The sequence below is a fragment of the Pelodiscus sinensis genome, chromosome 1 (assembly GCF_049634645.1).
Source record: "Pelodiscus sinensis isolate JC-2024 chromosome 1, ASM4963464v1, whole genome shotgun sequence".
NCBI lineage: Eukaryota > Metazoa > Chordata > Testudines > Trionychidae > Pelodiscus > Pelodiscus sinensis.
The window spans coordinates 247953138-247979343 of record NC_134711.1 but is presented as its reverse complement, the minus strand read 5'-3'; the positions used below and the strand labels follow the sequence as shown (position 1 = coordinate 247979343).

General features: G+C 41.3%; 1 protein-coding gene across 3 annotated transcripts in view; it reads left to right on the top strand.

Moving 5' to 3' along the window:
* PCCA (propionyl-CoA carboxylase subunit alpha) overlaps positions 1-26206 on the top strand; it is a 476944-nt gene that overhangs the window by 274771 nt on the left and 175967 nt on the right. The gene's annotated exons all lie outside the window — the stretch shown is intronic.

The window sequence follows — 26206 nt, the reverse complement described above, 5'->3', positions numbered from 1 at the left end:
TTTGTCCCACATACTAGCAAACAGGAACAAAAAAGTGTTACGAGCCAGAGTAGTAATTAATGCACATCAGGAGTCCCATTAATGCAAAATGTTGCTACATTAGTAACTAACCACAAATTGAGCATCACAAATTTTCCATGTGCCTGTTTTGAAGTGATCTCAGCATTTTGGGACAGTATGAATATTCAGCTGCATAATACATTTTCAGAAAATGTTGTGGATTCATGAGTAATTCAGTACCTTAATGAGGAGACATTGTTCAGAGTCCATTCATTTGTAGGTATATTATGGCATGACTGTCCATGTAGTGCCCCATGATGGCCAAGCGTAGTACTGCCAGTGTCAATTCCTTCCCTAAGGTGGATGGTCTCAGCGCTCCAGATAGTGATCTGTGCTAGAGATGTGGCTTATCTCTCTACCCAAGTTACAGATAAAACGTAGACCTTCTGGAATAGCAAAAATCCAAGGCTGTGTCCAGAATCAGGGTTTTTTTCGGGAAAAGTAGCCTTTTTCCGAAAAAACTTCACCTGCGTCTAGACTGCAGCCGCGTTCTTTAAAAATTAAATTGAAAGAATGCGGCTTTTCTTTCGACGGCGGTAAACCTCATTTCACGAGGAAGAACGCCTTCTTTCGAAAGTGCTTCTTTTGAAAGAAGGCGTTCTTGAATGTAAATAGGGCTTCTTTGAAAGAGAGCATCCAGACTCACTGGGTGCTTTCTTTCGAAAAAGCGGCTTGCTCTTTCGAAAGTTCCGTGTGCAGTCTAGACACTCTCTTTTGAAAGAGGCTCTTTCGAAAGTATCTTTCGAAAGAGCCTCTTTCGAAAGAGGCTTGCAGTCTAGACATAGCCCAAATGAAAAAGTCCCAGCAAACAAAATGGTCCTTCTGCCTTTGGGGAACTTCCTTTTCAGCCAACTCTGAGCTAATTGTCTGGGTACCTGTGACAGGCTTTTTGGCTCTGGAATAGAGTACTTGGCCCCTAGGTTGATTCTCCTGGCTTACCATTCTTAGCCTCTTCTGGTCTCTGTTCCCTGCCCCATGTAGAACACTGGTTCCCCTGTAGTGCCTGGATGCCTTCAGAGCCCGGCGCAGGACCTTACACAGGAGCCTGCCCGCTCCCTGAGGTTCCAGATCCCAGACTGACCTTTCTGTGCTTTTAGAAGGTTTATGTCTCCACAAAGCTGTCACCTGATCCTCCTTAGACTCACCCTCTGGTGTGGAAGCAGCTAATTAATTATGTGTGACACTGGTGTGGCAGGCCCAAACTCCCCTAAAGAAACCAGTCATTTGGTGCCATGGTATCCAATGCTAAAAGACTTAATTCATTTTTTTTCACTTTGGAAGATAGTGCTTGTTACCGCGATGATGTACACAAATCTTACTGGTCGTGGGGCCCAAGATCTTAAACTGGAGCCTTCCTTATTGCATTTCAGCACCTGACTGTCTTTTAGTTAGTGTTGTTATTTATGATAGTCACATAGTTCAATTGAAAGTTTGCAATAGTTGCATACAATTCATCAATATTTCAGTGTTGTTCTTTTTTTCTTTTTCTTTTATATTGTTGGGATTAATGGCTTTTTTAGCTACATGGTAGGCAGAATGGAGAGTAGACATTCAAATTCTGTACTAGTGGTTTGATAGAATATTTTATTATAGAGTGTTGGTGATCTGCATAAACCAGTTTTACAATGATCAGAAATAAATCAAATGCTGGTTTCTAGGCATCTTTATTTTTATTTCAATCCACAAACACAAATAGTACCATATGCTTTTTTTTTTTTAAAAAAAAAAAAGGATTTGTAGGCATTAAGGCTTTCTACAGCATCTGTAAAGGAAGATCATTGCTTGCATTATGCACCCACATAGGGAGAAAGGAAGTATATTTATTTCCCTGAATGGGTTACATCCTCCAAACCCCATAGTGCAAGGAGAAAAACAGCATACATAGGACCATTGCTTCTTAACTTGGGCAAAATGAGTGAGCAGTGGCAGTGAGGGACCAAAGCTTTAATTTTGTACTCTACATTGGGCAGCATGGAGAGTAAATTAATTTACTAGTAGTAGAGAAAAGTAATCCATTACTTTTACCCTTTAAAGATGGAGGGGAATCATAAAAAAATGGCTCTCAAAAGTCCCAGTTCATTTCTTCTTTTCATCTGGCTCTGAAAGAGTTTTGTGTTCAGACTGTTCTCCCAGGATATTTGATTTATTGAGCTAGTCATTTTTACATTTTTGGTTTGAAGGAAAACAGAAAGCTCTTTGGACAAGAGTAGCGTCTTTGTTTATGCAATGCCTAGCATAATGGGACCCTGACCTCTATATGCTATTGTGGTACAAATATAATAATCCCAAAGTTTTGGTGAACTCAGCTACACTGGAGTATCATCAGGAGATATGACTGGAGTCCTGTCATCATGTACCAGGAAATAGGGGTATCAGCCATAGCAAGTAGCTGGGCACACTTGAGGCCTCCCTTTGAGTATTGTGTGCCCAATTTAATCACAAGGAGAAGTTAGAGAAGCCAGTGACTAATCATTCTAGTCTCTGATACCTCTGAAAGGAAAATTTGGTAATTATTTCCCATATCCATGCAATAGCCACAGAGGCATTCACGAGGAAAAGGTTATTCTTACAGCTCTAGAAACCTTTTTGATCAAGGTAAGTTCCTCTTTCCACAGTTCCTGGGAAACAAGGTTCTCGTCATTCTGTTCTAACAATTGGAAGGCTCTGGTGTAAATGGGTATTCCTGGAGTTCTAAAGTTATAGCTCAAGAATATAGACTACATATGCTGATTATACCCTGTACATCTCATTGTATCCAAAAGCCTTAGGACTTTAAGATTCTTGCACCAGTTGGTATGCTAGGCACCTGAGAAACCATTCATAGAAGTTACAAGAGGCATGAGGGGAAATGTGCATGAGCCTTTTCTGAGGAAGATTTGCAAAAGTAAATTTCCGTTATTTTGTAAAGGCATCCTTTGGTTGAAAGGCAATACTAGATTTGTTTCCACATAACACCTGAAGCTGTTACTTTATATGGTGGGAACTTTGAATCCTGCCTATTTTTCTACCACAGTAATTAAACTCTACTTATCCTTTACCTCTCTGCTTCTGGGATTGACTACTTTCCGCTTCTCATGAGTAATGAATGAGGGGTGAAACACTACACAGAATGAGAAATTTCTTACTTTATAATTTCCTTTAGCAACTTCTCTTCAAATTCACCCCACTCTGTAAAGGGAAACTTAGATATGTAGAAGATGTCTATATATTCCATGGAAGTGAACCTTCCAGTCTGGTCAATAGACTTGGGCTCATGAGGCTCATGTTAGCTAAAAATAGCTGGGTACAAAGCCCTTTGACGTTGTGGCTTGGGTTGGGGCTGAAAGCACAAGAATGAACTCCGCTAGCTCAAGTCTGTTAACTAGGCTGAGAGGCTTACTTCCACAGGCTGCCTATACATAATGATAGTGTCTTATTCAATTAACCTTACTTTATATCAAGTTGTCTTAATGCTAGTAATAGGTTGCTAGAGTGTTTATGCAACTAGAGAAGAATTTTTCTGCTGCCTTGAGCTGAAAGGCGCAGAGCTTGGTTCTGGATTCTTCAGTAACAGCACTGGACTGCCTCTGAAATCTACAAGTGGGAGGCCATTAATGAATGAGGAGAGAAACTTCTAACAGAAAATTATCAGATGAGAGATTTCTCAGTTTGTACATGCAGGAAAAGAAAAAAAAATCAAAAGTTCCAAGAGTTACAGAATCTTTAATATTTTATGCCTAAAGAAAATATGGTCTGTGAGTGTTAGTCAGCTGTACAATTTAAAAGAGAGAACAAATTCAAATAATTTTAATCGGAAAGTCAAATTTGTACTGTTATGGGAGTAAGCCATCTTGGTAATTCTGCCATTTCTCTCAATGGTCTTGGATAGTGGCAAGCCAACATAAACACACCCAGAGCTTAACTGTTACCTTTCCCTTTGAGTTCTGTTACACAAAACTCCCCCTTTCACATCCTTTCAGCATGAGAAAACAAGTCTGAGAGACCTATCTGAGTCTTATCAGCTAATGGTGAATGTTATTACATACAGCCCCATGTCCCACTGAATTGGTGCGTTAGTTTAAGAAGGCAAAGTTGAGAATCACAGCTTGAAAGATGGAGATGTATTGCCATTATGAGGTGAGGATGAGATTCTTTGTTGTCAGTGAGGCGGTGTTGTATATTTTCTGGACTTTCACAGAGAGCCCAAGTTGATCCTGTCTGACTATGCCCAGTAAGCAGAGTCTTAATGAATTTCTTGTAGCTTTCCCCTTAAGTTTTTACAAATGAGTGCTCTAAAGGCCAGTATTTACTTACTGGTGAACAGCTTCACAGTCAGTATCCGTTTTTGAGGCATATACTCTTTGTTACAATATAGTAAAATCTTAGAGATCAACACCAGAATTATGGACTGACTAATCAACTGGACACCAAGTGAAACTGGAACGCTGAAGCAGACACAAAAAAAAAACCCCTAACCAACCAACCAACCAACTAACCAAATACTATACTGTGCTTGTATTGCATCTTAAAGAAAGGCACATCTGAGCTTCCTGTCTTCCTGCACCCTCCCAATGTGCGGGCAGCCACTTACAGCAAGACACCAGGACTGCCAGCCCAAGGAAGCTGGAGGCAGTCTATAGAACAGGAGCAAAGCAGCCTCTGACCGTGCTGAGGCAACTCCCGCTGTGGGCAAGAGGCTGCTTTCGTGGCAGCCTTCCTGCCTCCTCCACTACTATCTCTATAAGAGGAAGCAGTGTGCGGGTGGGGCAGGCAGCACCATGGAGCTGGTGTTGGGGGAACCAGCTTTTAAGCCAGCTCCCTCCCTCCCCAGCACTGGCTCCTGCTTCTCCCTCTCACAAGGGGGGGATGTGACTATTCGACTAGATGAATTCATAAACCTAGGCTTATTGGTTGATTGTCTAGTCCAGTGTTTCTCAATCTTTTTTTAATAAAGTACCCCTTTAAAAAAATTATAAGTACCCCCAGCCTCTGCGCTCTACCCAGTGCCACTCCCCTCTCCCAGAGCCAGGCACCGGACATATGGTAACCCGACCTTTGAAGTGCTCACTCCTACCGATTGGCCCTGCCTCGGCGGTTTGTCTGCAGGGAGCAAGTGGCCCACCAGCACCGGGCTTGTCCCGTGGTGCTGTGCACGCCCACCTCATCCTGGCACCCCCCCCCCCCCCCAGCATGGTGCCCCAGGGCAATTGCCCACCTTCACTACGCCACTGATGCTGGGGGGGACCAATTTGGAGCAAAGCTTATTGTGCCACTTCACGGCCTTTTAGCTCCTTTCTGTAGCTCCACAGGGAAGGGGCAATGGGGATGCATTGTACCAAGCTGCTGGTGGAGGTGGGGGTAATGTGCGTCTCCAGGTTCAGCTGCCCTCCCCACTGGAACACCCCGGGGAGGCTGCCAGAGAGGAAACGAACTAGGAGAGTGGCTGTGGAAGTGATTTTTTTTCTCTCTGCTCAAACCTGCCCCCCAGCTTGGGACTGCCCTAGGTCTCACCAGAGCCACTGCCGCTACAGCCACGTGCTTTCCCCACCAGCGCTGGGGCACGTGCAGAGCAGTTGTTAACATCCAGGCACACGGCTCCGAACATTCAATTTGACAGGCATGTGCTGCTGCGCCCTCCCCAATCCCGTTTGCAAAGCAAAATCCTGGACATTTTTGGCCAAATTTCACTTGTGTTGATGTACCCCCTGCCCAGACTTCTCTCATGAAAGGGTACTTGTACCACTGGTTGAGAAACACAGGTCTAGTCGACTACTCGTTGACATCCGTAGCCCAAAGTACGCTTTGTTCAGAGTTACAAACATTTGAGAGTTACAGACAAACCTCCATTCCCAAGGTGTCCCTGAATCTGAGGTTCTATTTTAGTAGCACTGCCTGGTGAGACCAAGAACAAAAAGAAGTAAAAAGGTGTACTGATACTCACAAAAGAAGTAAAAATAATATTACCAATGATTTTTGAATGATGAAGCCTTTTAAAGGAAAAATCTGTAAAGATAAATATATATTGTATATTGGGGTGGGGAATATGTGGCTCGCAATCTGCATCCAGCCTACTGCTTCATTTCAACCAGCTTGTGGCAAGACAGCACTGCAGGCTCGAAGCCCTGAGCCTTGGTACCCCAACTACAGGGAAGCTCTGCATGCTATACTTGCTTCTAGTTGTCAGCTCCACAGTTTCTGTTGTCTGGGAACTGTGGCCAGTGGGAGCTGTGGAGATGGCACCTGTGGGTGCAGGCAGTACCCACTGTATGGAGTCACATGGCTCCTCTGCTTAAGGGCCGGATATGGTGGCCATGCCTGGGAGTAGCGTAGAGCCAGGGAAGGCAGAGAGGCTGAGGTAAAGCCCATCTTGCAGTTGTCCAGAATCCAAACCTCCTCCTGTGCCCCAACCCTCTGACTTAGGTCAGAACCACCTCCCATGCCGTTTCCTTCCCAGAGCTCTCACACCCATCCTGAGCCGCCTCATGCACCCACACATTCTCCTGGAACCTCCTCCTGCTCCCCAGCCCCACCCTGAATCCCACAACTCCTGCTCTACCCCAGCCCTGAGCCAGTTTCTGCACTTGAAACCTTTTGGCCTCAGTCTGGCACCTCCTTTTGCACCCTGGAACCCATACCTCCAGCCAGAACTCTCCCTCTCCTGTGTCCCCTCCCTCACTCTGAAACCTTCATTTCTGGCCTCACCCAGAGCCTAAGAGAAGCCTCAATTCTCCTCCTCCCCCAATTGGGCTGTGTGTGGCCCCCAATATTTTTTTTTCCTGTGGGTCATTGGCCTCTGACAGGAAAAAAAGTTCCCCGCTCCTCCTGTGTACAGCATTATTTATAATGCTTATGCATTATTCTTTTTCTTTGTTTCCAGATCCTTTCACCCTGAGTAAATTAAAGGATTAATTCCTTAGGTTGACTTGATGTACTTTTAGCCTCACTGTTTCTTCCAAGTACCCACCATGTTTTGCATTAGAATTTCCCTTTAACAGCTTTATTAATTTTGGATCAAGTCTGTTGCAAAATATATCTTTACCAGTGTAACTGGGGAGGGCTGTCTTGTGCAATCTTGTGCACAGCCCTACCATTGGTGATGTGGGATACTATACAACTCTGGGGGAGAGTTAAGACATTGTAACATACAAACTGCTACATCCCTTTTAAGACTATTGCATAATTGGCCCTCTTCTTGTCTAGTCAGTCCTATCTCCTTAGATCTAGAGATGCTCTGTGTCCCAGGGGAATAATAAGGGACTGTCATTATGGGCAAACAAAGTACATCTTGCTCTGTATAGGAGAACCATTGCAAATGGTTTGATGTGTGTAAATAAGGAAGAAGAGCAGAATAAAGACCTATATTGGCAGCGGAGCAAAAAGATTATCTGTTTGATGATTTTAGTTCTTCTTTGAGAGATGCCCCCAGGGGTGCTCCACATCAGGTCAGTGTGCCGCCATCGCACCCAGGATCAGCGTCTTCAGAGCAGTGTCCCTGGGGCTGCACATGCACACGTCTCTAGCCAGGAGCTCTAGTTGTGAGCTCATAGTATGCGAGCCTCTTCCTTGCCCCAGTTCATTCTCTACTGGACGGAGCTTGGCAGTGTTCCTTACCTTGTTCAATGTTTAGCTAAGAAACTCTCTTGTAAACTCTGTTTTTTACTCCAGTTAGTTAATAATCGGGAGTTAATAGTTCATCGTTTTCTTTTAAAAAAAAGACAGGTTTTTTCCTACTTCTAGTTTCTCCTTTGAGTTAGACTATCAGCACTATGCCCGGCTTATTGGGATTTAAGCATTGTTCCTCCTGCAATGACCCTATCCCGATGTCCGAGGACACACGCAATGTGTCCTCTGCCTTGCGGATGCACATGTGTCACAGAAGTGCCCCCATTGTGCAAAATTAAAATCTAGAGCTTGACAAGATAGACACTTGTGACTTAAGCACATACTACTGGAAAAAAAATCATTACGCTCTGCCTCTGATCCATGGCAAGATTCTGAGACCCCGCCGACACACAAGGGCAAAAAGCCCACGAAAGAGCAAGCTTCTTCATTGCCTCAAGATGCTACGGCACCCAAAAGATGTTCACTAGCCCCTTCGGTGTTGAGAACAGTGGTCGTTCCATGCCTTGGCCACTGAGTGTATCCAGCTCCAGTGGTACCACAACAAGAGTGGGTCCCTCAAAACTGAGGCCACAGACTTTAAGCTGCCTGCCTCCTACTTTGTGGCACCGTCCAGCACCAGTAACACCTTGCTGGCACCGCAACCAATCCCTGTGCCGAGCATCATCTCCGTGCCATCTACTGGTACTACAGTGGCACTAACAACATCACCGGTGCGCTCAGTGCCAAGACTCCATCCGGCACCACAGATTGCCAAGGTGCAACCAACCATAGCACTGTCAACTCCAGCCCAACAGTACATGCTCCAGAGAGACATGCTTATATCATCAACATTCAGTTTGCCTTTTCTCGGCACCGAACAGTCTCTGGGCTCCCTGGCACCAGAGCCAACCATTTCAGCAGAGAGATTTCCAAGCAATTCAAAGGACCATTCCATTTACTCTCCAGAACGTATCCACCATACGCTAAGCATGGAGACATGCCTTCCTGGTATGGAAATCCCTGAATGCAACCCCTGTTGTCTTATCCACACTGGCAAAACTGGAGCTCATGGCAGTCCCACCATAGATACCAATATTCTAAGAAATGTCAGAGCATACCCCAACATTCTCCTCCACCTCTGTCACCACCTCCTCAGTGTCAACAATCTATAGAAGACAACCACAGCAACCCATCTCCTGACATGTCTCCAGACACAAATGATTATTTTTCACCTTATGAAGCCGTCATGCCTACCCCCCCAACTACTGCTGATGACTTCTCCCATTTCCAGGATCTTTTTAAACAGGTTTCTGCTTCAGGAGGTTACTGAGAACCAATGTGAAATGACAGACATTTTACAGGAAAAACTTTAAAAACAACAAATAGTTTAGTAGCATTTTAAAGACTAACAAAACATGTAAATGGTATCATGAGTATTCATGGGCAAAACCCACTTCTTCAGATGACCAAAGTATAATGAGTCCAGATCCGAGGATAAATAAGGGAAGGAGAGAGGAGAGAAGGGGCAGGGAGGTAGAAAAAGAGAGACAGAGAGTAGATAAAACTTAAAAAACAACAATTAGTCTAGTAGCACTACAAAGATTAACAAAACATGTAGCTCAGCCGTGGCCAACCGGAGGCTCATGAGCCACATGTGGCTCTTCCCCCTCCCCCAGGGTGCGACTCGCAATGCCCCCCCATGGCTCGTAAGCCGCCCCCACACACCCCAAAAATGGCCCTCTCCCTTGGTGGGAAAGGAACAGGTTAGGAACTATTTAGAAAAGCTAAACATACACAAATCCATGGGTCTGGATTTAATGCATCGGAGGGTACTGAGGGAGTTGGCAAATGTCATCGCAGAGCCTTTGGCCATTATCTTTGAAAACTTGTGGAGATTGGGAGAGATCCCGGATGATTGGAAAAAGGCAACTGTAGTGCCCATCTTTAAAAAAGGGAAGAAGGACAATCCAGGGAACTACAGACCAGTCAGCTTTGCCTCAGTCCCCGGAAAAATCATGGAAGGGATCCTCAAGGAATCCATTTTGAAGCACTTGGAAGACGGGAAAATGATCAGGAATAGTCAACATGGATTCACGAAGGGCGTCATGCCTGACCAATCTGATTAGCTTCTATAATGAAGTAACTGGCTCTGTAGATATGGGAAAGTCAGTGGATGTGATATACCTTGACTTTAGCAAAGCTTTTGATACAGTCTCCCACAAAATTCTTGCCAGCAAGTTAAGGGAGTACGAATTGGATAAATGGACTGTAAGATGGATAGAAAGCTGGCTAGAATGTCGGGCCCATCAGGTAGTGATCAATGGCTCGATGTCAGGTTGGCGGTCAGTTTCTAGCGGAGTGACTCTAGGATCGGTTCTAGGAACGGTTTTATTCAACATCTTTATTAATGACGTGGATGAGGGGATGGATTGCATCCTCAGCAAGTTTGCAGATTACACTAAACTAGGGGGAGAGGTAGATATGCTAGAGGGCAGGGATAGAGTCCAGAGTGTCTTAGACAAATTGGAGGATTGGGCCACAAGAAATCTGATGAGGTTCAACAAGGACAAGTTTAGAGTCCTGCACTTGGGACGGAAGAATCCCAAGCATAGTTTCATGTTGGGGTCCAACCAGTTAAGTAGTAGTTCTGCAGAAAAGGACCTGTGGGTTACAGTGGATGAGAAGCTGGATATGAGTCAACAGTGTGCCCTTGTAACCAAGAAGGCTAATAGCATATTAGTTTGCATTAGGAGGAGCATTGCCAGCAGATCTAGATAAGTGATTATTCCCCTTTATTCAGCTATGGTGAGGCCGCATCTGGGGTATTGTGTCCAGTTTTGGGCCCCCCACTACAAAAAGGATGTGGATGCATTGTAGAGGGTCTAGCAGAGGGCAACCAAAATGATTAGGGGTCCAGAGCACATGACCTATGAGAAGCAGCTGTGGGATTTGGGCTTCTTTAGTCTACAGAAGAGAAGAGGGAGGGGGATTTGATAGCAGCCTTCAACTTCCTGAAGGGAGGTGCCAGAGAGGATGGAGAAAGGCTGTTCATAGTAGTGACGGATGGTAGTACAAGGAGCAATAGTTTCAAGTTACAGTGGGGGAGGTCTAGGTTGGATATTAGGAAAAACTATTTCACTGGGAGGGTGGTGAAGCACTGGAATGGGTTTTCTAGGGAGGTGGTGGAATCTCCATCCCTAGAGGTTTTAAGTCTTGGCTTGACAAAGCCCTGGCTGGATTGATTTAGTTGGGATTGGTCCTGCCTTGGGCAGGGGACTGGACTTGATGACCTCCTGAGGTCTCTTCCAGCTCTATGATTCTATTTTATTTTGGACAGTTCCATAGGCTAAGAAACAACAATGTAGAGCTATAATCGTGTAGCGACATACAATTTCTAGCACAGCTGTACAAGCAGCCTTAGATGCTGCAGGTACGGCAGCATGTTCCACTGCTACTGCTGTGGTCATGGGGAGAGCCTCTTATTTTAATTCAACCTACTTTCCCAGGAGATTTAATCCACCATAGAGGCTCTTCCCTTTGGCGGCAAAAAACTCTTTGCAGCCAATACTAACAACATGCTACAAATGTTTGTGTGCCATGGATTTATACAGAGGCAAAATGATATTTTTGTGTTATCTATCCCTTTCTTAATGATTCTCAGCATTGTTTATTTTTTTTGACTGCCACTGCAGTTTGAGTGGTTGTTTTCAGAGAACTGTCCACAATGACTCCACAATCTTTTTTGAATAGTGACAGGTAATTTTAACCCAATCATTTTATATTTATAGTTGAGATTATATTTTCCAGTATTCATTACCTTGCACTTATTAACATTAATTTTCATCTGTCATTTTGTTATTTAGGCACCCAGTTTTGAGAAATCCCTTTGTAATTCTTTGCAGTCTGCTTTGAACTGAACTATCTCGTGTAGTTTTGTATCATCTACAAATTTTGCCACCTCACTGTTTATCCTTATTTCCAGATAATTTATTAATATGTTGAATAGAACTGGTTTCAGAACAGACCCTCAGGAACACTGCTGTTTACTTCTGTCCATTCTGACCAGTTACAAGTCCACAAGTAAACCTTCCCTCTTATCCCATTTCAGCTTACTTTGCTTAAGAGCGTTTGGTGGTAGACCTTGTGAAAGGCTTTCTGTATAGACATGACTTCTAGAACTTCTTTTGGCTAGAGAGGATGATTAGTGAATATCATGGAGTGATTCTACTACCCAGCTAAAAGTATTTGCTCCCAACCCCTGCCAGCCTGATAAGTGGAAAAACTAGATTCTACAATTGAACCCAAGTCCCTTAGATGATTGTGTGAACCATTATTTACAAGGAGCTGGCCAGATTCCACTGTGCTGGCAAATTGAGTTATATTTTCATTAGGATCAAACACACAGCTTGTTGCAGCTATTCTCAAATAGATTGGGCTCTTTGTTAGAACAATCTGTGTGACACATGCATAATACAGGTTGACAAACTAAACACTTTAGTAAATGTCTTGGCTGTATCAAAATGACTAGCTGCCATGAATGGGACTGTAACATGGCTCGAGCGTATGCCGGTGAGTTTCCACTATTTGCATGAGTGTGTATGCACAACCCGGCACCAACCCTTATGGGTAAATTTAACAACCATTAATTAGAATTACTATTGTAAATAAGTAAAATAATATGGTAATAGAACAGCAGATTTTTTTCTGTTTATACAGTGTAACTTTTCCTTGTTTTTAAGCTGAACTGACTGTTCTTTCAACGATTTTCTTGGGGAAGCTGGAACAGATTTTTTTTTCCAATCTAATTAGCTAATGAAATGCTTTGCACCATGAGGGTCAGTTACTAGTGTGATTATTTAACTGTGATATTCAGATAATAGGAGCGCATATTTTCTACAGGAAGCAGCTGTGAATGATTGATGATTGTTTCATTGTTCAGCTTTCGCTTATTTTACATAGAACTGTCCCTGTTTATTCAGTAGGCCAGTTTATTGTGAAACTGGTGCCACCCACAGCTGCTGAACAGATTTACAGCTTCTAGTAAAATTTTGAGGCCTTCTTGACAGAATTCGATCTTGTTTCAAGTGGAAACATATTTAGCTAAAGTGAATCCAGCTTATTTTATGCCTGTTTGATGTAGTTGAGCCTCTGAGACCTAGCTGATGTTGTACAGTTGAATCTTCACATTTTGGCTTCAATCTTGTTTTCATTAGTGGCTTGGGAAGGGAATAGGAGAGAGTCTCCAGGTGTGGCTACATCATGCTATCTCATGGGTCTACTAATGTAATGTTTATACTTCTAAACCCAATTGCCAACAGCACTTCCTATGTGTTGCTTATGTTGGCTGCTAAGCATATTTTCCTAATTTTTGTATGGGTTTTACCCTTTCATCATTTATGACTTGGAAAAAACCAGTGAGACTACATGCCCATATTACCTGATACTGCATGTAAAAAGAATGGTAATGCATTACAAATATTATCCTGCTTGGAAAGAAGAGAGATTTTCTTTGGTCTTGTGGCTGAGGCAGAAGACTGGGAACCAGGAAATCTAGATTAGATTTCTAGCTCTTGTTGTGTGACTTTGGACAAATTACTTAACTTTTTTGCCTCATCAGTTAATTAAATTAATATTTTTTATAATACAGGAGTATTGTGAGAATATATTCATAATGGTTGAGAAGAGTTTTGAGATCCTCCAGTGCAGTGTTTCCTAAAGTGGGTCGTGGGATCGCTGTGGGAAAGCTAGCGGCTTTCCCACAGTGATGAGAAACACTGCTCTAATGGAAGACATTTAAAATTATTGTGTTCTTTTATTTTATATAACTATATGTATTTGGTTAACTGTGATAGGTATTAAAATATGTGTCCAAAGAAATGCATCAACTTTTAAGATGTCTTCAAATGTTAACATAAAAGTATTTTGTTTCCATTAGTAAAAGCTGATTGTACAGTACTGTGGGTTGAAAAGACTCTCATTATATTTCTGAAACAATTGATTAATAATTTTTTAAAATAAGTTATAACTTACTAAAGCCATGATGCTGTATTCAAAATGAAATTAATGAACTAAGAAAACTGAAGTATTCGTAAGAAGTCTTTTTGTGAGTTATTGTCGATTTGTATCCAACAACTAACATTTTGAAGTAAAACCTCACCAATGCTCAGTAAGTAGTGGGAAGGGTGAGTCATAAATGAATTGCTTGCAGCTCCCTAGCCTTGTGTCTGGTTTTCCCCATTCTTTGTGTAGTTTGGAGCAGCCATTTAGCTGTTCAGGGATCAATGGAGTGCAGCACCTTCAGGTATACTTGCTCCCACCCAGCATGTTGATGGGTTTAGTAGAGTGTGGCATAGAGTCCATTCTGTGCCAAACAAGGATTTTCCTGTGCTGGTTAATGCTCTGCCTGCCTGCCCAGTTGAAGAAGCTTTCTGTCCCCTTTGCATTAGTGAAGAAGCACAAAGGGCCCAAAGCAGGAGCCAACACGTAGCTCATGACATTAAAAAAAGTCAATGTTATAAAAACAGACTTAAATTTAGTAGAGTATCTATGCAGACCACTTTTAAGGAGCTAGTGTTCTCATTTGTGGAAAAGTCTCAATCATCAGTGAATAGTATCAGCAATGTGTTATTTTTATAGAGCTGCAAATTGTAAATATATATGGTAAATAAAGCTAAACATTTATACTTCACAATACTCTATGGATACCCTTCTGGTATGAAGTAAAGATAAAACAATTTATTTTCATTTGGTATGGATGACTAAGTACAACCCATTTATGGCTTTACTTCATTCCACCACTTCTGAGTTAAGAAGTCATCCTTAACTCATGAAAATAACATTCTGTCAGTCTAGGTCCCGATTTTCTAATCTACAGCTCAAGCATTGCTTTCATGATTTATTATGATGCCATCAGAACTCCTTGATGTATTTATGGAATCATTACAGGTTCAGATGAATATTCCATTATTTTTTCTTTTTCCTGTATGTTACTAAGAATCTCTTCCTCTCCCACCCCTGCACGCCTTCTCTTTGTAATATCTTTTCATGTGCTTGGATATACTTATGTTTTCCCTATGATTTTTAAAGCAGTATTTGTTTTGTACTTTTGACCTCTCCTAATAAATTATTTTTCTTCTAAACCTTTTCTATGTTTGTTGTCGTTCCCTAAAGAAAGTTAAACCAGCTAGCCTATATCATTTTTTAGCTGTCGTCAAAATTTGTCATTTGTTATTCTTCGTGTTTGTTGTTCAGCTACTTATGATAAAAAACAGTCAGCGTAAACACGCTGAGGTGCAGCTATATTAGATAAATTTTTAGCTACAAAATCTAACTAGAACTAAAATAAAATTTAAATGTTACAAGAGAACATGTTAATGTATCATCATGACATAGTTTTCAGGGAAAGTAAGTATCTTGAGAGTCAAATATAGGGGGATGAAGGGTACATACTGTTTGGAAGGAGAGCATTTCCTCAGTGTAACAGATGAAGAAAAATTCCCAAAGTCAGTTGATCTTATGTTTATATTTGGGAGTCTATTGTGCTGATGGTTATGAAATTGGTGGAGGAAAATAGCACTGGGGGCACTCACTCATGAAGTCTTTGGAATTACCCGCAATAAGCATTATGAAGGCCTGAACTTGAGTGTGTATTTCTTCCTCATGTAGGCCTATAGCAGCAGGCACTACTGCAGCTGAGGATGCAGACATAAAAACCAAAGCCTTCCTGCCTCTCATCAGAGAGATGACCCTCCTCATGCCCTAGGATCATTTCCTATTGGCTTCCTCACCAAAAGGGGAAATGACATCAGCAGCTGTAGGAGCCTTCACACGCTTGAAATTACCAGTTACTTAGCTCTGAATTTTGAACTGTGTGTGTGTGTGTGTAGGTGTGTGTGTATGTAGTTTTGTACTATATTAACCATTGGTCACTGGTCCATCTTAATCCTACTTCAGCCCTTCAGCTGCTAAACCTTTACCCTTCTAGGTTATTGAGCTTCTTACCCTCCTCTTTCTGCTTTGTCTCTCCTTTTCCCTCTCTTATCCTTGGTTTCCTTGCACCTTATCTACCCTCCTTTCTGAGCCCACAATCCCTTCCTCTCATCTACTTCAATACCATTTAATGTTGTTTTTTATTATAATAAATGTTTGTGTGTATACACATGTATGTGTAATATATATGACACAGAATTAACATTGAAACACCTTCACTGGGACTACTCATATGAATAAAGATAAGAACTTAAACATTAGCATAATTAGACCCTTAGATTGTAAGCTCTTTGGGAGCATGGACTGTGTCCTCCTGTGTGTGTTTGTAGAGCACTTAGCATATTTTGGATGCTATTGCAGTATACATATTAACAACAACACAAATGTTGCAAAATTGGGAAGAGAAGGAGTCTCATTTAATATTGTCCTTTTAAGTTCTGCATACTTTTTTATATATATGCTAATTTTCCATTTTGTAATGCATTTAATTTATGGCTCGCAAAAACTATAGTTAGGCAGAAAATATAGAGTTAAAGGGATAGATAATATATTTATACATGTATTATGGAATATTACAATTTTAAAAATTTCTCTTTTCTTTTATTCTGCTGCAGGAGTGGGATGGGATATAGAATAGCCTCATTATTGTAGGAGTATTTCTCTGTTCCCTGCAATGATTCCAAAAGCTCTTGCACACTTCATCAGTATTATTGTAATTCTTTGGCTGCAGGATATTTGGCAGCTGTTGCACCCCACTGGCAAATCCTATTCATACTTCTCTTCCATTCACCATTGCCATTGGAGAATTGATTTCTCTCTCTCCTGCTCTAACCTTTCCCAATTCATTTTGGATTGTTCAATGTGAAACATTTTAATTTCATATCATACAGCCATTCAGCTCACAATCCTTTTTTAACTTGTCACCAGGGTAACAGCATAGCATGCTTTCTTTAGGCAATCAAGTTTTTATTTCACATGCTTAATGTTGCATTAAATGTTTGCATTTTGTTTAACCCCCTTACATACTTAGAACTGCAAATATGTTCTGTAGGATAATGAAGTCTCTGATTTCAGTGTCCAGTCTTCATAAACATTGCCTTATTTGAAATAAAATGTCAGAAGATGAATCCAGTTAATGAGAAGATTATTTAGTAAAATCCCAAATGGCTGAATAGGATAAGCATCTGTAGAATGAGAACAAAAGTTTTCCATTGGAAAAACATTCCAGATGCTTATAATTGCTGGACCTGCACAAATGAGAATTGCATTTACCTGTGTGTGCTCATAATTGCATTAGCGCATATAAATTATTAGCACTGCAATAACATAACGAAGACATGAAAAGCATTCTCTACACCAGTCAGCCTGTGAAATTTACATACTTGACATGTATAATACTATCCTCTGAACAGCAAGTGATTTTAAATAAGTAAAAAATTGACTTTAATATGATGCACTTGACTAGAGAAACACATCATGAAAAACTCAATATTTTCCCTTCACTCCAAACATCATGGCTGTAACCACAAGTTCCACATCTGTAGTTTTGGTAGATATTGGAAGATGAGAATAAAAGGAGTGAATATAAAATACCAAACTTTAAATTAATTAAAAAGTAAAATAAAACAAAATGCACATTATCTCCTGTTGGTTGCTTTTAAATAGGACTCTGTGGGACAAATCTACCTTGTCTTGCTCTGATCAGTAGGGCCAACAAGTTTTTTTCCCCATGTTCAGGTATTTCTTAAAAAAATTTAGTAAATATTCTTAAAATGAATAGACATATGTTACCTGCTCTGATAATTCTTCATTTTTAAATTACTATTTAAAGCAGGGATCGGCAATCTTTTCAAACCAAAGAGCCAAATTAAATAAATCAGAGCAATTGGTCAACAAAGAGTCAGTATAAGAATGCCCATTTGCATGAATGAAGATATGCAACTTAATATTATTGATAATTGAAGTGATGATTAATAATAGCATAAACCAAACATTGTACTCAAAGACTTTATTTAATGGGACTTCTGCTGCATCATCTTTCGCACATTTCTTTGAGGTTTACATCATAACTGGTCAAATTCAGCTTCATGCATGCACTCAGGCTGCCTTCTGTCAGTCTTAAGTGCAAACTACCTTCAATGAGATTCAAATGAGAGAAAGCCTGTTCACACATATAGGTGGAGTCAAACATTGAAGGTAAGACCAAGCTGACATTCTGCATGGTGTTGTATGTGACAGGAAGTTTTTTCCAAGTTTGCCGAATCAGATTGTCATCATGCTCCAATTTCGTCATGTCAATCCATTTGTACAGTTTTGTCAATTCTGCACTTTTTCGAGCAAGCATTCTAAATCAGAATTCAGCTTGATGAATTTTTCCACACAGATACCTGACTCTGTGAAATCTGCTATTTCCATTTCCAAATCGTTGACTGAGACGCCTGGAATAATTGTCAAATCCAGTTCTTCAACTGGTGCTTTATATGGATGAATCATAAACTTAAACAGAGTGCTGTGTTTGCAAAAGTCAACAAAAAAAGACTTGTATGCCATCAGGAGCTCAGAAACAAACCCGGCAAGCTGTTGTAAATCAAGGCTGTTATTTGGATTCTCTCTCTGACACAAATCAGAAAACATTCATAATCTTTCAAAATGTGCCATTCTGCCCATCTCAATATCTTTGATGAAGACAGTTAATTTTGACTGATATCCATACACTTCCTGCTGCAGAGTCAGGACTGTATTTCCTTGCCCTTGTAGCTTAACGTTCAACTCATTCAAATGACCAGTAATGTAGACGAGATAGGAAAACTTGAGCAACCAGTCACAGTCTGAAAGCTTGGTATGTCTGATACACTTCATATCAAAAAATGAGTTAATCTCATTAATGCAGGCGGTAAAACAAGACAATACTTTGCCATGAGATAACCAGCAAACATTGTGCATTATTAGATTAGATTCCAAAAACATCACTTCCTCATGCAATGACAGAAATGGACAGTGATTAAGGGCTCAAGCAAGAATCCAATTGACAGTGAAAACAACCAGTCCCATTATATTTCCAAGTTCGGTTCCACAAGATTGCACAGAGTGCCTCCTGATGCACAATGCAATGAAAGTTTAAAAGTGGGCAGTTCAGCAGTTCTGATGAAAGAGTAAGGAATCTCCTGTATTTGTCAACCACAAAAGGGGCACCATCCGTACATACAGACACAAAATTATCCAACTGTACTTCTTTCTCGTTGGCACAGTTCATTACAGTTTTAAGAATGTCTTTGCCCCTTGTTTGATTTTCCTTTGGTAATATCTTAATCATTTCTTAATGCACAGCATTTCCACAAATATATCATCCTAGTATACACAACTGATTAACATCACATATGTCAGTTTTCTTGTCCAAAGCAAATAAAAATAAGAAGCTGTATTCAAATGTTGCATTTGTTCCTTGTCAATTTGATGGCCCATTTCCCCAGCTCTGTCATGAAGGCTACGTCTAGACTGGCCACATAAGACGGAATAGGCATGCAAAGCAGGCAAGTCAGAATAGGGAAATCCACGGGGGATTTAAATATCCCCCGCGGGATTTAAATAAACATGGCCGCCACTTTTTTTCCGGCTTGGGGAAAAGCCGGAAAAGAACGTCTAGACTGGCGCGATCCTCCGGAATAAAGCCCTTTTCCGGAGGATCGCGCCAGTCTAGATGCTCTTTTCCGGCTTTTCCCCAAGCCGGAAAAAAAGCGGCGGCCAAGTTTATTTAAATCCCGCGGGGGATATTTAAATCCCCCACGGATTTCCCTATTCTGACTTGCCTGCTTTGCATGCCTATTCCGTCTTATGTGGCCAGTCTAGACGTAGCCGTGGAGTTTAAATTCCCACCATTTTTGACCATGCCAGCAGGCTATTTTGCCCAATATTCATTTTTCTTTGCCTTTTTTTTTCACGTGCCACTCTTGGGATATTTTATAGCAAATGCTGCATGTTTTGTCATTAAATGCCATTCAAAATTTGGTTTTTCTTTGTTTTAGGACAGTTTTGCATTACAAATGAGACAGTGTGGAGATCCAGACCTATACACAAATGCGTATAAGTCTATCGGCTCCTTTTTAAAATTTCAGTACTCATCATCTCTCTTTCTCTTTGTCATTTTTGCTATAAGGGGGCCACAGAGTTCACCATCATGTATGATGATGGGAAATTTCTTGACCAATCAAATAAAAAGAGAATATGCATAATGCCAAATGAGTAGAGAGAATGAATGGTTGTTAAAATGAACAGTTACAGGTGAAATAGACCAAAAAAAGACCATCTTGACATGTGTAATTATGCGTTTTAAAAAAAATTCAGTTAACTTTTCATTTTAATTTAAAAAGTTGTGGGTATTTGGAATGACAAAAGAGCCATATTTGGTTTAGTTCTGAGCCATATTTGGCTCTAGAGCTAGAGGTTACAGATCCATGATTTAAAGCTTTTATTTCTTTGGTTAGATTTTTTTTCTTAGTTACATGGGTGTAAATATAAATCAACTCCATAGATTTAAATTTAATTGACACCAGCATTATGAAGGACCAAGTATGATTTAACAAGATATCCTGACTTTAAAAAGCAATGCTTAAATTATTACATGATTTTGACTTTTTGGAGCAATAATATGAACATACACCCCATGTCTTTCAAAATCTAACACATTCATGATTTTACCAAAAAAATGCATTTGCTTTGCTGTCCCATTCTAAATGTTAGACGTTTTGATTTGATACAGCTTTTCTGTCTTGATGAATTGATTGCTTATGATAGAGACAGACCCATATAGTTTGCTTTGTAAGGATTCTTTTCTTTTAATGGCATTGAGCTAACCATACTAGGATTTAAGTGCCATTTATTCTATTAATTTCCAAGCTCTTTCCAGTTTCCTTTTATTTCAAGTTATACTATAACTATGAAATGCTATTATCTGCCAAAAAAGTGGTTTGGCAAGATGTGTTACTGAATTTTGCCAAACATATGGGAACAGTTAATTTATTGATTCTTTTAACCTCAAGGGATCTGTTGCAGAAAGTATATTACCTTTTTTTCCTAATGTATTTTAACTAAAAAGGGCTATTGGCTTAAAATTTGATATGCTAATATACAAGTTGAATTTCAGTACAGTTATGCTCAATTTGAGTGTAGAAGACTGAACTGGAACTTAATTTTTTTTAAGTGTGTCAGGTCACCTCTGTGTAATTTTCTGTGTGTTATTAAAAATTAAAGAAGCATTTTTCAGATGGAAAGAGAGATTAATCCCTTCCTCATATGCTTGATAAGGCACTTTCATGTACACACTTTAGAGAAGCATAATCTCAGAAAAGGATCATTGTCATTTCTCTGATTTAAGTAGTGTGGAGTTTTCTTCAATTGCTCTTTTTCAGAAGTGTTAAGCTAATTCTCACATCATTATAATCATAACTAGGATAATGTTCCTCCGAAACATGTCAATGTGCATGCACTTTCTGAAACGGGGATGTGGTTCCCTTTTTCTTAGCCCAGTTCTGGTCTAATGCCATTGTAAATTAGGAGGAATTCTACTATTCTACTATGCATTCCACTATGCCAGTAGTAATGCCTGTGTGAAACTGGTGTAAATAGGGTCACAGGCCTATTTGTTTGTACATTGTAATGTGGACTTCTGATATTGGAAGAGGGTTTGCATGCATGCTTCACTAATCTGGGCCTTTAGTGAGTAAACCAGCTCAAACAGATGGATATTTATATTTGTTTAATGACACTCTCTTTACTGTATTTTGCTGTGTCATACTCTGGCATTGTATTTACGTTTAGGCCAGGTCTATATTATTTCTGTTTTCAGAGCTGGGCTCCCACTTGTAGTGTTAATTCAAGATTTGACGCAGTCTCAGGAGTATCTGGAGTTCCTATTTTTATGTGGGGTTGGGCTAAGCAATACGAGGTGCTGTTCTGAAACACTTTGACTCAGCAGGAGTAATTTCCCCCAGCCCATGTTACCCACTTTTCTTTAAAACAGTGTATGTGATCACATAGTGTCCCTGCTACAGTGCAGCTCCTCCTCTGGCCTAGTACCAGCAACACCCAACAAACCAGAGATTCTTCCTTACTGGTTTCCCCTTAACACAGTTACAACCCCCCCCTCCCTTTGCTTCCTCAGTCCCCGAACAACTTCCCACCTCTGCAGGCTCCCTCCACCTCCTTTGGGGCCACCTCTTCTAGCCCCTCAGTCCCCAGTGTATCCTAGTACTAGTTCAAGGCACCTGTTCTTCCCAGGTCCACCCTCTGCCATTTCATCAACCTGCAGCAACTTTTCCTTAATTCCTGGCTTCCCTCATCTGCTGCTACAATAGCTTTCCTGGTCCCAAACACGGGCTATCCCAAAGCCTCTTCCCCTACTTCATATTTCTCCAGCTCCCCAATCTCTCAAAATCCACTCGCTTCAGCTTTAGCTCCCCCTTTCCTGACTTTATCTGCAAATTACCTCCATTCTGATTCCCAACTTGAGAATGCTTAGACCCTCCTTTGCTCTGAGCCCCATACAACTATGAGAACTCAGCTTCTAGTGCTCCACAACTTTACTACCCTCTTGCTTCCCTAGTACTCTTCTAATATATAGGCATCTTCCCAACAGGTGGTTACAGGACTGATGGCTTTTCTCCTTCTCTCTGGTTTTCAGGGGATTGCAAGCTTGTACACTTCCCGATTTCTGTCCTTTGAGAAGCTACCAAGTGGGGATGCTGCTCCCACAGTCCCAATAATATTGGGAGCAAAGTTCTTCAGGGATAGAGTCAACCACACTCACTCCCCCCCCCCCCCCCCCTTACAAAGAAGAGATCAGGAAATCACCACCTTCAGTAGGTGGGCTTGGCTTGCATTCTGAGGGAATCTACATCAAATGTGGGCAAGAAGATGCTGAGCGTAGAGAGACTGTGCCTGCTGTGATAGGGGATGCCCTTGAGTCAGGGAGGGAGAGCGTAGTGAGAGGGTTGAGTTGAGTGGGAAGGGGAATGGCCCTCTGATTCTGAGTCTCGGAATCTCTCCTTGATGTGTCTCCATCCTTGTGTCTGCATATCTGCCAGACAGCTGGTATTTGAAATTATAGTCATTGTATTCTTGCCATTCACTGCTCCCTGCTCACCTGCTATTGGAGATTTTCCCACTGAGTTTGCAGGAAGCATCAAATAGAATACGATAGACTGTGGAGTCTGGACCAAAAGTATCAGTCATGTAGGTTTGTTGAAGCCAATGTGGCCATGGATCTCGTGTTGTTCCTAACCCTGTGATTCCTGCTTCTGGAAATGATTTTCTGTGTTTTATCCATCTTTCAGAATAATTGTTTACCGTTAGGATTTCAAATACTTTGTTGTTTGCAAGTCAGCAAAGTATAATGAGTGTGAAATTTGTGCAACTTTCATTGAGTATTATTACTTTTTAATTATTTTTCAAAGTATGGTAAGTTTATTTTTCTCTATTTTGTCATCACTGAAGTAAAGTTTGATAGAAACATATTTGTATGTGTAAGTTTACAAAGAAAAAATAACAGTATTATGTATAAGCAGCTAGGAGTCCCGTGGCACCTTATAGACTAACTGAAGTGTTGGAGCATAAGCTTTCGTGGGCAAAGACCCACTTCGTCAGATGCATGTAGTGGAAATTTCCAGAGGCAAGTATAAATATGCAGGCCAGAATCAGGCTGGAGATGATGAGGTGGATTCAATCAGGGAGGATGAGGCCCACTTCTAGTAGCTGATCTGGAGGTGTGAATTCCAAGAGAGGAGAAGCTGCTTTTGTAGTTAGCGAGCCATTCACAGTCTTTGTTTAATCCAGAGTTGATTGTGTCAAACTTGAAGATGAACTGTAGCTCAGCAGTTTCTCTTTGAAGTCTGGTCCTGAAGTTTTTTTGCTGCAGGATGGCTACCTTTAGATCTGCAATTGTGTGTCCAGGAAGATTGAAGTGTTCCCCTACAGGTTTTTGTATGTTGCCATTCCTAGTATCTGATTTGTGTCCATTGTTTCTTTTACGTAGGGACTGTCCAGTTTGGCCGATGTATATAGCAGTGGGGCATTGTTGGCACATGATGGTATATATTATGTTAGTAGATGTGCAGGAGAATGAGCCAGTGACAGTATGGTTGATCTGGCTAGGTCCTGTGATGGTGTTGCTGGTGTATATATGTGGGCAGAGTTGGCACCGAGGTTTGTTGCATGGATTGGTTCCTGAGTTAGAGTTATTATGGTGCAGTGTGTAGTTGCTGGTGAGAATATGCTTCAGGTTGGTGGGTTATCTGTGGGCAAGGACTGGCCTGCCTCCCAAGGCCTGTGAAAGCGAGGGATCATTGTCCAGGATGGATTGTAGATCACTAATGATGCGTTGGAGAGGTTTTAGCTGAGGACTGTAGGTGATGGCCAGTGGTGTTCTGTTGGTTTCTTTCTTGGGCTTGTCCCGTAGCAGGAGGCTTCTGGGTACACGTCTGGCTCTGTCAATCTGTCTCCTCACTTCCTCTTGTGGGTATCGTAGTTTACAGAATGCTTGTTGAAGATCTTGTAGGTGTAGATCTCTGAGGGGTTGTAGCATATGCGGTTGTACCTCAGTGCTTGGCTACAAACAGATAGAGTTGTCTGGCAGCCTCCTTTAGGTAATCAGGCCTGTCCATGATGACAACAGCACCTCCTTTGTCAGCCTCTTTGATTATAATGTCAGAGTTGTTCCGGAGGCTGTGGATGGCATTGCGTTCTGCACGACTGAGGTTACCAGGCAAGCAATGCTGTTTTTCCACAATTTCTGCCTGTGTATGTTGGCGGAAGCATTTTATGTAGAGATCCAGACTGTCATTTCGGCCCTCAGGAGGAGTCCATGTGGAGTTCTTCTTCTTGTGTTGTTGGTGGGAAGGTATCTGTGTGTCAATGCACTGTTCAGTGTCGTGTTGGAAGTATTCCTTGAGACGGAGATGGCGAAAGTAGGCTTCCAGATTACTGCAGAACTGTATCATGTTAGTGGGGATGGCGGGGCAAAAAGAGAGTCCCCGAGAAAGAACAGACTCTTCTGCCGGGCTGTGTGTGTAGTTGGAAAGATTGACAATATTGCTGGGTGAGTTAGGGGTACCACTGTTTTGGCCCCATATGGTCCTTTTTCCTCCAAGCCGGAAAAAAAGCGGCGGACATGTTTATTTAAATCCGCGGGGGATATTTAAATCCCCCGCGGATTTCCCTATTCCCACTTTCAAAATTAGCATGCCCCTTCCGAAAAAGGGGCCAGTGTAGACGTAGCCTTGCTGTCTACTCTTTTGGTGGTGTGGCTGCCCCCAGTGGTCTCTCTGCATATTGCTGCTCCCAGGGGCCACTCTCAGTATCACGTCCCTCCTTTCTCTATGCCTCCCTTTCCATGTTATAGAAAACAGTCCCATTCTTGGCACTTTCCATTTCCTTAGCACAGCCTGATCTTTCTTTAAGCTAGGATAAGAGGAAGCTGCATAGCAAATTTGGTGGTCCTAGTTCTTAAAGTTTAGGAGGAGTTCTTGAAGAAATGGACTCACAGGCAGACAGTCAGACATATAAATTTCGACAATATATGTAGATATAGCTAATACATGCCTCTTATTTTGGAACATCATGGCCACAAACTGTAATGGTGATGCCATAAGTCTATTCCCTATTTTACTTCAGCATAACTCAGCTTTCCAAGGAAACCGCTTTCTGTGCTTGTTTTCTTTCTTTTTTTTTTTTTTTTTTTTTTTTTTTTAAGGCTCAATGAGACTTATTCCAAAATTAAATGTACTCTAGGTACAGTCAGTCTTAACTTTTTTGGTAACTTGGTTTAAATTAATTTATTTTGGTGATTTAAATCACCTTGATTTTAAATCAATCCACCCTGAACAAAATACAAAATAAATTATGTTTCCTGATTTACCAATCAAGTGCACAACTGTGGTTATACAGCAAAATAAAACCCCCACCCATGGCAGTGAGTCTCAGAACCTGAGTCAACTGACTTGGACTTGCAGGGCTCATCTTACAGGGCTACAAATATAAGCATAGACGTACAGAATTGTGCTTGTGTTTTTAGCCCCATAGTGTAAGCCCAGGTCAGCTGAAGTGAGTGCTGAGACTCACAGCTGTGTGTTTTGTTTTTTGTATGTAAAGATACCCACAGACTACTTTGGATAGTTTTTGGATCACAGACATACCCTCTATATGCAAAATATCAGACAATTAAAGAAAGTTTTTATGCTTACAATTTCGCATTGATTAGTGCATCCTTTGTTCTCTGAGGGTATGCCATTTTTCTGACAAAACTAGAGTTACGTCCACACTGCAATCGTGTTCTTTCGAAAGTAAATCAAAAGAACAGAGGGGTTTTTCCGACAGCAGTACTCCTCTTTCTATGAGGAAGAACGCCTTTTCTGAAAGAGCTCTTTTGGGAAAAGACATGTGTGGATGAGGAGGAGGAGGATGTCTCTAGTTCTTGTCTCCTTCCAGCTCTTAAAGTTACAGGCACCCGGGACAAGCCTTGTGGCAGGAGGGCAGCACCCTGACCACATAGCTCTCCCTGCCACACAACTCAGAGGCATGGCCGAGC